Source organism: Podarcis liolepis (assembly GCF_965112155.1).
Source record: "Podarcis liolepis genome assembly, chromosome: 8".
In the NCBI taxonomy this organism is placed as follows: Eukaryota; Metazoa; Chordata; class Lepidosauria; order Squamata; family Lacertidae; genus Podarcis; species Podarcis liolepis.
Window position 1 is genome coordinate 70443909 of NC_139560.1, and position 12973 is coordinate 70456881.

The 12973-nt window shown below is 40.6% G+C and overlaps 1 long non-coding RNA gene across 3 annotated transcripts in view; it reads left to right on the forward strand.

Moving 5' to 3' along the window:
• Positions 1-944: 944 nt before the first annotated feature.
• The window catches only part of LOC310714394, a 29202-nt gene continuing 17173 nt past the window's right edge, over positions 945-12973 (forward strand). For 2 of the 3 annotated variants that reach the window (XR_014529696.1, XR_014529697.1), the window contains exons 1-2: positions 945-2063; positions 9243-10013. This is a non-coding gene — a long non-coding RNA (uncharacterized lncRNA). The remainder of the gene's footprint in view (positions 2064-9242; positions 10014-12973) is intronic. The other variant, XR_014529698.1, reaches the window with a different exon arrangement.

Genomic DNA, 12973 nt, shown 5'->3' on the forward strand with positions numbered 1-12973 from the left:
AATGACAACTGCAAAAAAGAAAGGGGGGAAAGGGATATCACCATAGAAGTAATCTGCTGCTCTGAGAGGGACAAAGGAGCAGTAACAGACACATAGCTATAGCATTTTCTGGATGGCCCTTTAAACAGAAGTGGCTTTCAAAATGGTGTTCTGTATCAAAGAAGCAATGGTGGTGTATTTGAAGTTAACCCTTGGGTAGGCAAACTAAGGCCCGGGGGCCCGATCTGGCCCAATCGCCTTCTAAATCTGGCCTGCAGACAGTCCGGGAATCAGTGTGCTTTTACATGTGTAGAATGTGTGTTTTAATTTAAAATGCATCTCTGGGTTATTTGTGGGGCATAGTTCACTATTATTTTTGTCAAAATATAGTCTGCCCCGCCCCCAAGTCTGAGGGACAGTGGACCGGCCCCCTGCTGAAACCCTACCCTACCTGCTATTTCCCCACTCCAAGTTACACCCGCTAATCAGCTTTCTGGCCTGCAGGTTCCAACATTTATGTTTTGCCCTTTGTGCAAATGTGCAAAACTTTGAAAGTAAGTGGCAGTATATCAAGCTGAAGCCAAAATCTTGACCTTAGTTCCAGAAATGTGCACATGGTTACACACAGAAATACAGAGGACTGTTTATAATACAAATACTGGAATGAGAAAAGAAGAGCTTTGATATGTGATCAAGAAAATCTGAATGAATGGCTTTAGAGTGAATAAAAACTCTACTCTACCCAGGATCAATATGTTAAGACTATTATTGTGGCACAAAACTATTGGACAAAAACAACATGGTTTTTGCTGATGAGCAGAGAAATTAATGGACTTAAGGGCACTAGGGACTTACACAACATGGAAGATGTCACAGGGAGAGGGGGAAATATCAGAAATGTACCAGTTGAAGATCCAGTGAAATTTTAGAATTTATGTTCTGAAATGATACAAAGATCACTTACATTATAAAGAGTCATTAGCTATAAAAACTAGGGAGAAGGAAAACTCCCAGAGCTTCTGGATTTGTATATGTCATGAATACACCAGCAACTTTTTGTAGTCTTATTAGCTTTCAAATATGCACAGATATACAATGATGTAAAGACCCATTTTGTATCATGTAACCGTTAGCTTTGGTCAAACTCATGTTAGTAGCTTTGAGAACACTGTCCAACCTTCTGGTCCTCTGTCGTCCCCTTCTCCTTGTGGCCTCAATCTTTCCCAATATCAGGGTTTTTTTCCCCAGGGAGTCTTCTCTTCTCATGAGGTGGCCCAAGTATTGGAGCCTCAGCTTCACAATCTGTCCTTCCAGTGAGCACTCACGGCTGATTTCCTTCAGAATGGATAGGTTTGATCTTCTTGCAGTCCATGGGACTCTCAAGAGTCTCCTCCAGCACCATAATTCTAAAGCATCAATTCTTCTGCGATCAGCCTTCTTTATGGTCCAGCTTTCACTTCCATACATCACTACTGGGAAAACCATAGCTTTAACTATATGGACCTTTGTTGGCAAGGTGATGTCTCTGCTTTTTAAGATGCTGTCTAGGTTTGTCATTGCTTTTCTCCCAAGAAGCAGGTGTCTTTTAATTTTGTGACTGCTTTCACCATCTGCAGTGATCGTGGAACTCACTTGCTATACTGGTTTTGTTTTGTTCTGTCTCCATAGGCAAGACCCTTTTGTTGTCTTGACAACTGCCCCTACCAACAAACAAAACTACTAAGCAGTTCACTGCAGTAAGCTGGAACCCAAACATTGTGACATAGGAGGCAGGTTTCCTTAGCAATGAACAAGAGGATCCTGCTTCCTATGTCACAGTGTTTAGGTTCTGGTTTCTATGAGGACAGAAATGTATAAAGGATGCTCCACAGACCTCCAGGCTCAGATGGAGTCAGCAGGAGCTTGAGGCTGGACATAAGAGATGTCTTGCTGGGTTCTCTTTGTCCTTCAGAAATGGAAGGAGATCCTGGTCACACTCAAGTAAGAGGAAGAAGATATAAGGGCCTCAGTTCAGCAGGGCACCAAGTACATTTAAATAAGTTGATGACTGAGGAAGCTAAACTGACTGAGAGATGATGGGAAAGGTAGGAGACTTGTTAGGGGAGGAAGGGAGAATTGATTGTATAAAGCTGCTGGGGGTGAGGGATTAATAAGTGAGCAAGGAATGATGGAACCTATTCGCGACTGGACTTAATTGTCAGGGGTGTCTTTACCTTTACCTTTAATGACTGAGGCAGAAAGAACAGTACTGAATCAAGGGAAGAAGTTGGATATTTTGGCATTTGAAGAACTGGGATGCTGTTAAACCTGAACATGTGTGAATTGATTGCTGAAACTGCAGCAGGGAAGGGTGATTTACTTGTTAATGATGGCACAGGAAAACTTCTCTCCTTATTTCAGTCAGATGAAGGATTTAAGAAGCATTCAAAGGAAATGCCCAGCCCGTTACTCTGACACCATTTGACACATGTAGGAGGGTTTAAAGTTTCCATGTTTAAATAAGGCAAGTCTTTATGTTTCCTCTTGGGTGCAATTTAGGGAAGTTTAGTTAACTGCCATCCTCCTCCTATAACTGTCAGCTCTCAGCATTCTTTCACTCCCCCTCCCATACTGGGCACCAGTTTCTTGAATTCTCCAGATTCTAGAATGTAAGGAGTATAGGATAGTCCACTCCAGTGGAAAACTAAGGCTTGTGTCTTGGCAGTCCAGCTCAGCTGTCCATAGATACTATGAATAGACAAATCTGTTGATTTCAGTTTTTCATCTTTCCATGCTTAAGTTCAATTCACCACATTTTTGCATCAGTTTGCTTCTACTTTCGGGGAGAATGTTATGTTGCCATCTTTTTTTGGTGATACCATGTTTTCTCTCTTTTTTGAGAGATTTTTTTCCCTACACCTATTTGCTAACCGTCTGGAGTTTTCCCCTCCATACTCGTAGAAGCATTGTTTAGAGTATAGAATGTTGAGCATTGTTTTGTTGATTTCTAGGGAATCTAGTTCCCTCCTTTTTTGTTCTATAAGTTTAAGAAGTTTCTTTTAGCTCCTGTTTGTTTGTAGTGTGATGAGAGGATCGTGGTCTTGTTCTATTTTGCTAATTATTGAGGATTGTTTTTTAAGGGATGTTTTCTCTTTTGTGCAAGATGCTCTGATGACTGCTTTCATTGCATCCCATAGGAGGGGAGTTGTTATAGTGTATTTTGCTAATATATACTCTTTTTTTGCCTAATATGCAGATTTTTGTAAGCCGTTTCCTCTAATACAATGCATTTCTGTATGCTATTTTCACTATTGCAATTTGCTTTGGTTAGCATACTGTTTTGAGAAGTGTGACTTGGGTAGGGTCACATTTGGCAGTAGTGGTTAGAAGGCTGAAAAAGGACCTGGGTTCAAATCCCCACTTGGCCATAAGGCTCTCTGGGTTAGTCGCTCTCAGCCTAACCTACCTCACATAGTTGTTATGAGGATGAAATGGAGTGGATGAGAACTATGTCTGCCACCTTCACCTTCCTGAAGGAAAAGCATGATAGAAATGTTTTGAATAAATAAGTAAATATGAAGCAAACCATTTTTTTTCCTCCATCCAAAACATGCAGGCCATAGAAGTCTTAGGAATTAATCAGCCGTGTACTGCATTTTTATTCAGTTTGTTACAAAACAACAAAAGCAAGCTTAACTTTTCTAGGGGGATACAAAAAGGAGAAGAGCTGTAGAGGCCTTACCTAGATTATGGATGAAAGCAAAAGAAATTAAAAAGTAGGAGGAAAAAATAAAGCAAGGGGGGGGGGAATAATGATGTTTTAAGAAAGCACTGAAATGTGAAAACACAAGAGAGTTGAATGTCACATTCCAAAGCATTTCTATGATAGGGTGCTGATCAGCAAAAGTATGCAGATGTGCAATTCAGAGGGCAATTTAGGCTGAACAAGAGGACTGGTGCCTGTAGATTAAAAGATGCAACAAGGAACATACAGAGGAGGAGGAGATAGATATGAAAGAATAAGACAATGGGGGCACTTGCAGTTAAGGGCATAAAGTTTCAGGTTAATACAAGATGTGTTAGAATTCCTCATATGATCAGCAAAAGGTGCCAAACCAGTAAGATAATTTGGAAAGGGGCAAAGAGAGAGAAAGTAGAAACTGGGAAACCAACAAAAATAATCTTAGAATAATCAGTGCAGAAAATAATAGGAGAAGGAACTAAAGAATTGATACTGACCATAGAAAGGAAAAAGCAGACTTTGGGTATGTTGACTGAAAATGAGAAGAACTGGCAAGAGCCAGGCTATAGGGAGAAAATGAAAGAGAAAAATCAAAAAGAATTCCAAGATTTATTGCTTGGAGAACAGAAAGCAACCACATTGTCGAGAACAAGAGAAAGTGATTTTGCAAAAGGAATGAAAAGCAGTACGAAAGACTCAAAGCTAGCAGTATTAAGTCTGAAAAAATAAAATAAAAAGGGCATTCGTCCAATGAGTTTAGCGAAATCAGCAGGTACTTGGGCAAGTTATGAGAGGGAAACATCAGTAGAATAGTACTTCATTGGCTCAGCAGTGGGGTGAAGATCAAATGCACTTATTGTGGGACCAAGTGTAAGATGTTTTAATACTGATCACTGAGGAACTCCTGTACAAAGGAGAAAGATGAAGAAAGGGATCTACAGAAAGATTTCTTAAAGGAGAGATATGATTGAAACCATGGCAGAACAGTACCTGAAAAAGCAAGGGAATCATGAAAAGAAAGGAGGAGCATCAAAGACCCAAGAACACTTCAGAAAAAGAAGTGTGAGAACCAAATCAGAAAAGACCAATAAGATAACAGAGAGAGAAGAAAGTATAAAATATTGGTTGAAAAGAATCTGGCCAAGAACTTTAGAAAGAAAATGAAGGAGTGGGATGAGATGCTGGATGAGAGAAGGTCAAAGGATCAGAAGACTTTTAAAAAGGGGTGGAATTGCATAACATAGGCAGACTTAAAAGAAGGATGGGAAAACAGAACAATTGTTGACATGAAATAAAGAAAGAATAATGCATGGGGCAATTCATATATTTTTTAAAGGACAGGGATGAAGCTATCCCACTCAGCAGAAACCTTCAGAAAAGAATTTTCTCATACACTTTCTAAGAATTTAGTTTTTGAGTTCCCACCAATTGTTGAAGTTCACACACCCCACACAAATAAAATGGTGAGCTTCAGTTGTACTGATGTTTCTGTCCCAATATAATTATTGAAGGAAGTCATGGGTTATGCTTCTTTGGTGGCGGAGGTGAAATGCCTCTACAGTTCATCTCCGAAATTCTCCTCTGAATTTTTTTAATTCACTTGATGATGAATGGAACTCTATAGTTAGTTTGTGTTTTTGGATGAGGGAAGCAATAGACTAAAGGATGGTAAGTGGAAGGAGCTTCCTTCAACAAAAAGAAATCTATCTTGAAAAATATATAGTGAACAGTTGTGCCTGAAAACAAATAGGTGGTAAAACGGAGAAGGCCATATCACTGAATATTCTTTTCAATTCTTGGAAATTCTCCAACAATTCAGGAGGAGCTTGGTGAAATAGGCTTTGTTTGTTTTTTTAAAGTCAGAAAATCATTTTCTGAGGCATTTTGGCTCATTCTAATTCACAAATATTCACTGTACATAACTAATGCCTGTAAAGACCTTTTATTTTTCTATGCATACACAAAACCACTTAAAACAGATTGGTTATCCTGTAACTGGATATGTTCAGTATCAGTCTGGTTAAGCTGGCGTTTCCTACCCTTACACTGTCAGCTGATAAAACCTGCATTCATATGAATTAATGTTTTATACCATACTGTATGTTGCCTATGGGCTCTTTACATGAGGCAACTGGGGGGGGGGGGATGGCATAAACAAACAGAAAAATACACAGTGGTCATTTCTTTTTCTCAGGATAGGGTGGATACAGAATCCGATTTACTTCCCCAAAACTAAAAGCCATCATTTCCCACCATCTATTTCCATTTAGAAATGTTGCTCACAGCACTGACATTTATAAAGCATGTCTCATTTCCACTGCAACAGCAGATGCTTGATGAATTGCCTAATGATTTGGCCACATGCATTCTTTAACAACGCTAAATAAATTGCACAGTAACATAACCTTGATAGCTCAAGCATAGTGGCTTAAAAATGATCAGCTGTGTACAGTCTGGAAGCTTTGCAAAATGAGATTCCATGAACATAAGATCATATTTCACAGCTGTTAGAGCATCTACTGAATGGCTTATAGAGTTTCATAATTAAAACAGTGTTAAAAGATGCTAAATAGTTAGGAACCAGTTCCATATTTGGTAGCTTGCAAAAGTGCTTTCTACGAAGACAGGATTCAGCGGCAGACCTGAAATTTCAGCAAGATCCTGTGCAGTGCCAAAATTTGGCAACCCTGCCTCTCATCTTCCATTCTACATCATAGTCGTGGCGCTCCCCTAAATCTGCTTCTGCAAGATTAGACAAACCAATTGTCTGCTACTATGAAGTACTCATGAGTTACTTTCTCTATTGCATCCCATAACAAACATTTATCACAACAAGTTACACCACTGAGAAACATAGCTGACTTGATCTTCTGCACAGCTTCTATAAGACTTTATCCTCTTTTTCATATGACTGACAAACAATTACTTTATGCTGAAGGTTGGCTTGTTGCCTATAGACACTAAACAATATGTGAGTTATAGGTAAATGAATTTTCTGCATCAGTAGGAATCAGTTAATGTCCTCTAAAGCAACATGGACCTTTTAGCTTCCAAATAGCCACAGTTGCTTTAAGATTGTAGTATGATGCACACATGCTTGAGAACATGCTCTGTTGAACCTAATGGGACTTACTTCTGAGTAAATATGAATAGTATTGGGTTGTAAGATACTAACTGCATGATCCTACTCAGAAATAAGCCCCCTGCCTTTATGGGAGTTATTTGCAGGTAAGGATGTATAGGATTACAGATTAATATGGGTTTATAATCAGCTTCAACTTTCATAGGGAAAACACACCCTGAAATCGGGCTGCAAAATTATGCAGCTCATTACTCGCGTATAGTGATCCATCAGTGGCTATGTAGATTTCCTGGTTTTGCTGCTCAAATAAGAAAGCAAAAATGGGCATTGATGAAAAATTGACCATGGCAGAGTGCCTAGGGTCAAAAACAAAGGCTCTGGTGCCTTTGATATTTGTTTACATCAGGAAACTTCAGAAGCTGCTTCTTTCATGGCAAATCGTATCTGCTTAAATTCCTTCTTCTTTACAAAGGTGTGTCATCCCTGTCCTATTCAGCATCTGGCATCTCGTAATTTGAGCCCATGCATAGTCTAAGGTAGGGTTAGTCAATAGGTGCCCTCAAGAAGTTGTGAATGACAACTGCTGCAACCCTGACCATTCCAATGCTGGTTGGAGCTGATGGGAGTTGGAGTCCACAACATCTACAAGGCACCACATTGGCTACCTTCTGATCTAAGGACATTGCAACACTGTAGATCAAAAGTTGTTTAATAGCCAGTCCCTGCTACTCAGGGAAATCTGGCTCTCTGTGGGGATTATTTGGACTTTGTGGGCCACAAGCCCTGGGATAGCTAAATGACAACTAAATGTTGGAAACAATGGTCAGTTCATGATAGGGCTGGACACATCTGTCATATTCAATTTCTCTCTCTCTCCCCCCAATCTTCAGCTCACGTCTCCACATCTCTGCATCAGTTTGTTTTATTTGTTTTTAAATAAAAAGTGTCACCAGCATTTTTGTGAAAATTTCTCCCGATGTACGTATTTTGTATGCAATTTTGCCTCATGTACGCTTTTTTGAAAGTCATTTCCCTAATAAAATGGATTTTATGTTATTTCCCCTAATATATGCATTTTTGTACACATTGCAAAAATCTGCAGCCCAAATTGTGTTCCAGTTTGCATATTGTTTTGGGAAGTGTGAATTGGGTTGTTGTTGTTTGTTGTTTAGTCGTTTAGTCGTGTTTGACTCTTCATGACCCCATGGACCAGAGTACAATAGGCGCTCCTGTCTTCCACTGCCTCCTGCAGTTTGGTCAAACTCATGTTAGTAGCTTCGAGAACACTGTCCAACCATCTCGTTCTCTGTCATCCCCTTCTCCTTGTGCCCTCCATCTTTCCCAACATCAGGGTCTTTTCCTGGGAGACGTCTCTTCTCATGAGGTGGCCAAAGTATTGGAGCCTCAGCTTCTGGATCTATCCTTCCAGTGAGCACTAAGGGCAGATTTCTTTTAGAATGGATAGGTTTGATCTTCTTCTATGAAAACCATAGCTTTAACTATATGGACCTTTGTTGGCAAGGTGATGTCTCTGCTTTTTAAGATGCTGTCTAGGTTTGTCATTGCTTTTCTCCCAAGAAGCAGGTGTCTTTTAATTTTGTGACTGCTGTCACCATCTGCAGTGATCATGGAGCCCAAGAAAGTAAAATCTCTCACTGCCTCCATTTCTTCCCCTTCTATTTGCCAGGAGGTGAATTGGGTAGGTTCGCATTAAAATCCAAACCAAACAAAATTTCATCCCATGATGTTTAGCGTGTGTGAATACGTTATTACAAAGCAATCATCACCATCCATTGTCTTTTGTATCCACTCAAAATACAATGCTTTTCAACAGAGCTGATTATTACAATTATTCCTATTCAGCTGTGAATCGTCCTGTGTTTAAAGATCAAATGATAAGATGATTTCTGCTAGGAACTGGGTTTGATCTAGCAGCTGAACCTGCCTTGCTTAAACCCATTGTTTAGAAAAACGTATTGAAAAATAAATGAACACAATGCTTTAGCTGAACTATATCAGGCCACTGTGGAATAGATAATTTTCAAAATTAGCAAAGTGGCAGATCAGCCATCATATATAGCAGGGATGACAAATGCACATTAGAAAGTTCAACTTAAAGTATCCTGTAGCATAATTAATGCAGGATGTGTTTGGTGAAGAGTATTTTAAAAAGAGAATTATGTGAATGGTGTCCTTCAACTTAAGCTATTGTATCAGTGACCTTGCTTTTAACATTTGCTGCAGAAAGCCATTAACATGAATTAATGGAAGTTCCAATGTCATTCAAAAACACTCTTCACCCCATTCCCAGAAAAGAAAGTACAGGAAGTCTTTAGGGGTGACTATGGGGTAACATTAAAAAAGAAAGAAATGTGAGATTTACTTCATTAATTCTTTTTCTACTTTTTTTTTGCTCCTGAACTGGCATCACTGGACTCTTGAACTTGTATTTGATCATAGAAGAAGCTCAGATAAGTATTCATATATACAGGCGCTAAGATAATGGAGTGCTAAATGTTGCAGGACTCTAAAACACAGAAACCAATTTAACTATTTTAGAATCAAGGCTTTCCCATGTGCTGTTGTTTTTTCTTTCCTATGCTGAGAACAAATTTTGGACAGTTTCCCACAGTATCTCATTGATCTGTAAGGTAAGGATATTCCTGGGGAGTTATAGAAATGTTACTGCAGCAGTATTGTGTACAAGCAATCCTTTAAAAAATAAAATACACTTTCATTACCTGAACTGCAGTGGAGAAGAGGGCAGGCTTTTGACCATATAATTGTAATTCTAAATTCAACTAAAAAACCCTGTGATTTGGCAAAGTAATTTTAGGCCCTTTATTTAATAGTTTTATGGGATTTAAACAAGAACGAGGGTAACACTGTATACAACAGTGTTGTTTTACATAGAAAGTAACTGATCTGTAGAAAAGTATGACCTGAATGAAGAGACAATGCATTAATTTTTCTAACACAAGAAAATCTTTAATATTTTTTTTCAAGAAAACAATAATAAATGGCAATATTTTAGGGGAAGTTTAGAATGCCAACTAGGAGTTAAGCAACAGAGTTACTAAGCAGTGAGCTGAAGAGAGAACAACAACATGTAAACTAAGGAAGAAGCAGGGTCAGAAAATGCTGCTGTCTGTTTTGAAGGCAAAGCGGTGCCTATGGGAGAAGCCAGAACCTCTTGGAATTTAATGCTGGAGATCCCTCCATTGGATTCAGGTTATCATAAAGACACCACAGACTTTGCTGTACCTCATTGTCCAAAAGGGAATAGAGTCCTTGGTAAACATGCCTTGTACCCCTGGAATCTCATGTCACATGGAGATTGAGGTGGCGTGTAGCAATGTAAACAGTTTCTCGGGGAATGGCCTGGGACTCCTACTTTGACCAGTAGGGCAATCTTTATGAACTGCGGGGGGAAGTACTTCCTTTCCCCCAAGCTGAAAACTGCCACATTGAAACGGCCCATCAGAATGTTGCCATATGGGCATGGGCATAACATCACAGGACGTTGAAGTTTTTTCTCCATTAACAGTCCATAGGAAGCTACCTTATACTGGGTTAGAGTTTTGGTCCATCTACCATAGTACAGTGGTATCTTGGGTTAAATACTTAATTCATTCCGGAGGTCCGTTCTTAACCTGAAACTGTTCTTAACCTGAAGCACCACTTTAGCTAATGCTGCCGCGCCACCGGAGCACGATTTCTGTTCTCATCCTGAAGCAAAGTTCTTAACCCAAGGTACTATTTCTGGGTTAGCTGAGTCTGTAACCTGAAGCGTATGTGTCAGAGCTGCTTGAAGATCCTAGCTCACAGAGGATCACGCTAGCCAGCGATCATTAAGTAAAAGTCTTTATTGAGTTACAGTTTCCATTCTCAAGCTGCTGCGTGCAACTCTACGTCTAGTAGCTAGATCGGCGAAGCTCCGTCTGAGTCTCCGCCCCGTGTGCACCAACTTAATATCCTAGCCCGGCTCCACCTTTTCCGCCTGACTGTCCTCCTCTGGGTCCCTCTACCCCCCGGGGTCTCTTCCTTCCGGGATTCTTCTGACGCTGACCCCCCGGACCCTCCTGTCTCCTTGCGCCGGGCTTTAGGACCTGGCTCCCTTTCCGGGCTGCTTACTGCGCCGCCTTCCTCTGCATTTGAACTTGGCGCGCGCGCCCAACCTTCCACTTTCCGCTTAACCGTTTCTTCGCTCCCCGATGGAGGTGTGGCCACTCCTGACTCGTGCCCTCCCTCCTGTGGTGAGCTGCCAGCGCTTGCCCCCTGGCTCCCTTCCTCTTCCCTGCTCTCTGGCGGTGACGCTGGTCCCGATTTCCAACTGCTCTCCTCTGAGTCCCCTCTGGCTCTATCTTCCTGGGGTGCCCCCCTAGACTCCCCCCTTGCCCTGGCCACTGGTGCTCCTTTCTGTGAATCCTCTGATTCACTGGAAAGACTCGGAGATCTCGGGTCGTCGTCATCACTCATCTTTTCTTCTGCCTCCTCCCCTTCGCTCTCTGTTTCCTCCCTTGCCCTTGCCTCTGCTCCTAAACCCCTGACAGTATGTAACCTGAAGTGTATGTAACCTGAGGTACCACTGTATTGTCTACTTTGAGTTGCAGCAGCTCTCCAGAGTCTTGGGCAGAGCTTTTTCACCAGGTACCTGATGCTCTTAGGTAGGGATATCAGAGATTGAACCTGGAAATTGTTATTTTCATTAATAACAATCCAATGAAGGCCACATTAATGCAATGCCAAATCATTCCAAATCACAATACAATCAAAAGAGCCAATGAAACAGTTCCGAATTAAACATTTTTGGATGACTTTCCATGTTCCGGCTATCAGGAGCTGATGTTATTCCTTGATCCTGTGCCAGTTCTCTTAATTAGTCCAAGTTCCACAATTCCGATCTTAATGCTTTGTTCTAGCAGCCACTGATGTGATGACTTCTGATTGTGTTTAATAAATCCAAATCGATTAACGTGCAGAGGGAATTTATATCCTGTAGCTGTGTGAAATATTTACCTTCTTCATTTCCTTCATGTTGTAATCACTCAATTTTCTTCAACATTGGCCCCTCCTCCAAAAGCTCATTTCTAGGTGTGTGACAGCTTCCTTTTGCCTCTCTGAAACCAAAAGCAGAAAGAAGTCCGGCTGCAACTTTTGACTTACTTTCAGTGTTTATATCCTCGTTTCTTCTTACGAGCTGGTGTCTCACCAAAACCATCATAATTCAGAACTAGAGCTCTCTTTAGTTGGCAATGTTACAAATCATCACAGAATTTTGCACAGTCTATTCTTTCAAGCACTCCGTAAAGAAAAACGATAAGTTATTGTTGAATTCCTCTTGCATTCTATATATAATTGTAATCCATTGGTGATTTCCTTCCGTTAATAATTGACTCTTTTTCAATTGCCGATTCATAGCACAGCAAAAATAATGTATAAGTAAAACAAAGGCTCCATTCACTTACGTAGCATTCCAGTTACGATGACGAGAGTCCTCTCCAGATCAAGACCTTGGCACTCAGTGACTGATTCATTTCGCAGGTTATCTTTCTCTTTCTTCCAAAACACGTATTTTTCTTAAGATCAAATTCAGATACATTTTAAAAGAAACAGAGATACCGGCACTCATGGTGACCACATTGGGGAGTTTCCAATACGTGCAGTGCTGTGCCCTCTGTGTCCCTGTCTCTGCATTCCATAAGAGAGAAGCAGTTATTGGACGATCTGCAAGAGAAAGCTCTCCCCCCCCCCAACACTCAAGGGGGGCTTGCAAGGATAATCACTCCCAAATTCAGGTATGTAGCCATGTTGGTCTGACGCAGTTGAATAAATAAAAAAATAAGAAAATTGTCCAGTAGCACCTGAGAGACCAACTAAGTTTGTTCTGGGTATATGCATACTATCACTTCCTTTTTCTTGTAGGGCTAATTGCAGTTGTTTACAGTTATCAACAGGTTTCCCATACCCACCGAGTCAATCACCCATCTCCTACTACCCTTCTGAGAAAAACCCCACCCCACCCTCCCACTATACATAAGGATCTGGTGGCTTCTGTTTCCGTGTGTCTGAAGAAGTGTGCATGCACAAGAAAGCTTATACCCAGAACAAGCTTAGTTGATCTCTAAGGTGCTACTGGACAATTTTCTTGTTTTGCTTTTGTTTTTACTCCCGAATTATCCTCAGTTGAC